We start from the raw sequence: 5,073 nt of genomic DNA, 5'->3' as shown, positions 1-5,073 counted from the left end.
AGCTTGTATAGACTGGAAACAAAAGAGCTTATTAAGTTAAGAGACCAAGCTATCAAAACAGAACTCAGTTCTTGACCATTAATGAAGAATGTTGCACTGTTATGAGTCATGCTTGTCTCTTTGGTAGTAGTCCATTTTTCACTGTATCTACAATTCTTTTTTGTTGAGTGAAAAGAAAAAAAGTGATTAACCATGTGAATATGTACTCTTGTATATCTTACTAACTTTGCTAAGCAAAATCTCCACAGTGAGTTTTGCTTGAAAAAATAATGCAGAACCCAACTCTCAGCAATGACACTTCCTACTAAAATGAAGTGTTGTAGTCAACAGATGATCTTCAGAACAACACTAACAGTTTGACATGTCTTGGCAACTCCAGCAAGTGTATGAATGTGACTACAGAACTTACTGTATTTGTATTTCATGAGAAGTATCTGTCCCAAGAGATGGTGTTTCTTTTTCAATATTTTGCTGTATTACTCAAGTGAACACACCCCTCTAAGAATACCTTCAGCTGCCTGTTTGTCTTTAGGAAGGCAGATATCTTTCCCACATAAATGAATCTGTATTTACCTCAGAGAAATATGTAAAGAGGAAGAAAGGCATATTTACTTACTTCTGTCTGATATGTAAGTTCAGACTTACATTAGTTCAGGCTGTTAGAAGATTTGAAAACACTAAAATGGAATATATTTTTATTTTTAGTTGAATGTGACCTTTCAAAGAACCAGTTATTCCTCTAGATAGCTTCAAAATATGACATCTCTATTGTATAAGAACTCTTCAATAATACACAGTCTTGATGGCTCCAGTTTGGAAAAAGGGAGAAGGGGAAAAAAAAAAAAAAAAAAAAAAAAAAAAGATTTTTGTGAAACACCATATGAAAATAAGAATAAAGGCATAAAGGCTTGTGCCAAACTATTTTAATAGTTAAGTAGTTAAGTAATTAATAGCATTAAGTAGCCATTTAATAAGCCATGTAGATGTGTATGGAAATATTCTAAAAACTAAAATACAAGCCATCAGATTATGAGGAGGGCACAATTACTTTTTAAACAATTCGACATGGTATAGGCAACACAGAGTTCTTGTTTATACAAACTCATCTTTTCCAAACCCAATGTTTAATAAAGACAAAGTGTTGACCAATTATTTTATGTGCAAAATAAACAGATAGCTATTAAATAGAACTAATATTTGATTTCTTAAAAAGGAAAATGTTTTAAAAAGCTTCACATATTTACAAATGTTGCATATATTTACTTATTCTTGTTTATCTAATGCACGACCAAATTTAAAATTGCCCACATTCAATTTAATTTCTTGTTCTGAATTCAGATAAACAGCGTTGAATTTTCCTAATTTATTTACAGCTGCTGCTTTGTTAAACTGATATAATACAGTAACCAGTTCATAACCATCTTCATACTGCAAAGGTATTAATGAGCTGAGGATGACAGTGAAAATCAGGAATAATAGAGTATCTTTGTCTTCGAGTTATGTTATAGCCAGGAAGATCAAGCTGTAGTTGTTCCTTTCTTCTTCCCCATGCACTGATTTCTCCTGAAATGTTCCTAAGCGTAAAACCCCAATTTACAGGTTCCAGTACAAGACAAAGTTGATGGAAATCCAGCAAGGGTCAGACACTTATTTAAAATGGAAAATGTCTTGTCCTGCTTGTTAGTATATTCATAGTAACTAGATTTTGTCATATGTTAGTATTTATATCACCATAGCAAAAATCCGATAATCAAGAAATAGCACTATAACTATGGCTGAGATTGGCAAGAGAGTGTTTTCTAACTTCCTAATACTAGTCATCAAAATAGATGTTTTCAGTTAATGTAATCAAATTAATTAGTAAATCACATGCCTTTATTTTTATTTTATTATTTTTTTTTTTATAAGAAAGTATTTGCAATTCTTCAAATAAGTCATCAGAACTTCTATTTAACCTTCATACAGTTCAGACTTTTTCTAATGTCTATTCATTTCTCTGTTGGTGGGTGTGTGGATGGGGGTGGGTGTTGGTTTGTTTGGAGGAAGAGCATAGGAAAAGAGCTAGTCTGTAGTGTCTATAGTCTTATATTTAGTTAATCTTGATTAAATTCCCTTTCTGTTTCATGCCCTTTGTATACTTGTGTCATAAGCTTCCAATCATAGTTCATACTAAAAAAAAAAAAAAGACACAAAAGTAAATGCAATTAAGGAATATTCAATTAAGGATAGGTCTATGATATTTTCTTCTAATTGTAAGAAGCATGAGAGGAATGTATTCAAAACTAACACTGAAATACTAATTACTGAAAAGCAAAATAGTGAAATTATACACAAAGGAGAAAAAATATTTTAATGCATTTGTATATATACATATGCACACAATTACATGTACATAATATACAAGTTATTCTTACATCAATTTTCTATTCTTCCTCTAGATTACAGGATTCTATCCCTCCTCATAAATGAAATTGTAACTAGACAGTTTCCAAATGCAGAAAACAAGAATGTTAGCAACTTCAAAAACTGTCCACATAGGTTCAATGAAAAGACTTAGCTAAAAAGAAAATGAAAGACAGATCATGATAAATATCTTTAGACAAGGTATAGGATAGAGAGGAATACTTCTAGTAGTCCTTTTTCATAAAGCAGTCCTCTAAACCAGCAATGAAGCATACAGTGAAATTGGAGAGAGAGCATTTCTTAAAACATTGGAAGGAAATCCTTTATGTCCACACAATTCACCTGCCTGTCTTTGCCACAAGAGTGGCACTGAGGTCAAGATTGTAGAACTACAGGGCTAAGCATTAATAGGACTCTGAACAGCCACACTTCCCATCAGTTAAGACTAACATAACTTTTTTTGGTAATACTAATCCTCAAGCTTCTAAGCACTAGTTGTCATGTGAGTGGGTAGGGTCAAAACAGAAATTTTCCCCATAGGAAGGTTACTGACTGCTGCAAGGTTCTTAGGCTTGTCTCTAAAACTCTTGATAGTATCCACTTCATAGTGAGATTGGGTTTAAACAAGTCCAACATTATTATATTTGAAAGGAGGATACATATTTAATTTTAAATTACAACCTTTGTTATTTAATTATTGGAAAAACGTATGTATTTTATTTTCAAAACCCATTACAAAATTCATGCTCATTTTATCTACAGGTTTAATTATAACAGACTTTTCATTAGAAAGATTTTGTATGATATTGCTTTCTTCTCCACTTGTATTATTATATACTCAATCTCCTTTTATATTTACCCATCTGAACTAATTTAATGTACTTCCCTACAAAATACTAAGATGAGAAGTAAATGTGAAGAACTTAATTATTATATATTCTTTTCTTGAAGTAAATTCTTGGTCAGAATGATTTCCATTAGTATTTTAAAATGAACAAATAAATAATAAAACTTGAAATATATTTCTAGCCTGATTTTTCAAAAAAATCAGTGTTAATGAAAAAATACTGAGTTCCATTAAGAAGTATAATAAAAATTTCCACATTTAACAGTTATACTAATACATCTCAGGGTAGCTGAAGATTAACTTGTTTTGGAGTAACTTTAAGCTTTACAGTAATTTCCTTCTCCTCTTACACATTCTTGTATAGCATCACTTCCTCTGATTTATTCAGCTTAACCTGTATATGTAAGTAATACAACAGATCTTGGACACTAATAGTTGCAACTTATCAGTGGCTACATTTACTGACAGACTCTGGTCCCAAGTGATGATTGAACCTTTACCACCAAAACCACAAGACCCATCTCTTGCTAGCTGAATTGAAGAGTAATGTTAGATATGAGAACGTAGTAGATTACAATTATCATGGGAAACATATAAACAAGATCAGTATATCTTGCGTTTCCCATGATGTAGTGTGTTCTTAGGCACTAAAAAATAACTGTTCTAAATGTCTCTCTGGTGTTCAAGAGCTCATGCCACTTCGTGAGAACAATTTTACTATTAACTGCAGTTGTATGTCATGGAAAAAGTAGGACTGTGATAGATAGCCCTCAGTTACTGTAGATGGGCATTGCCCATCTGATCAGTCTTTAGCTTCTCACATTCTTTCCCTGGCAACCTTTCACTATCAGTGAGATATACATTTCCCATATGTCTGAAGAACAGAGCTATCTCGCTTTTGAAATGTCTGTAGAGGTTCCTTCACACATGGGAGGCCTGGGCCATGGAGCAGCTTGAGACACAAATCACAGAATCACAGTATGGTTTAGGTTGGAAGGGACCTCCAAAGTTCACCTAGTCCAACTTCTCTGCACAAGCAGGGTCATCTAGAGCATGTTGGACATGAATATCTCAAAAGAAGGAGACTCCACAACCTCTTTGGGCTGCCTGTTCCAGTGCTCTGTTACCCAAATACCCCTTGTCCTATCACTGGCCAACACTGAGAAGAGTTTTGGCCCCACCCACTTTACATGGTCCCTTTTCCCCCAAGGAAAAGATTCATTATTCTGGAAGCTTGTTCAGTTGAGAGTGATAGGGTTTTACTCCCTACTGAGTTGTTTTCCCTGAAAGTTGGTGTCTTCATCACAGTCTCCTCCATGCCTTGGAGCTGGTCCTCACCGTGGAACCTATTCCTGGTTCTTTCCCCCAGAAGCTAAATGTTCCAATACATTCTTAAAGGATTGCAATAATGGCCCTGCAATTCTTTGTGAGATGTTGTTATATCAAATAGCATTTTTTTGGCAATTCTATAGTAAAAGAGATAAAATAATGAAATACCAGACAAAAATGAACTTGTCTGGATGCATTCTGTGGGAAATATTACTGGGCAGTATATATTATGGAAAGCTTACCTATCAGGTACTAAACTATTTAGTTGGATATTGTGGTGGTTTCACACTCATGACCAACTAAACTCTACCACAACAGGTCTCTCACTCCCACTCCTCAAAGGAAGGGGGGGAAAGAAAATATGATGTAAAAAAAAAAAAAAAAAAAAAAAAAAAAAAAAGTTCACTGTTTTAGATAAGGATAATTTAATTAAATGGAAAAGAAAGAGAAAATAATAATAACAATAACAATAATAACAGTAATAATAATAATAA

The sequence above is a fragment of the Oxyura jamaicensis genome, chromosome 2, assembly GCF_011077185.1.
Source record: "Oxyura jamaicensis isolate SHBP4307 breed ruddy duck chromosome 2, BPBGC_Ojam_1.0, whole genome shotgun sequence".
In the NCBI taxonomy this organism is placed as follows: Eukaryota; Metazoa; Chordata; class Aves; order Anseriformes; family Anatidae; genus Oxyura; species Oxyura jamaicensis.
This window is presented reverse-complemented; position numbering follows the sequence as displayed.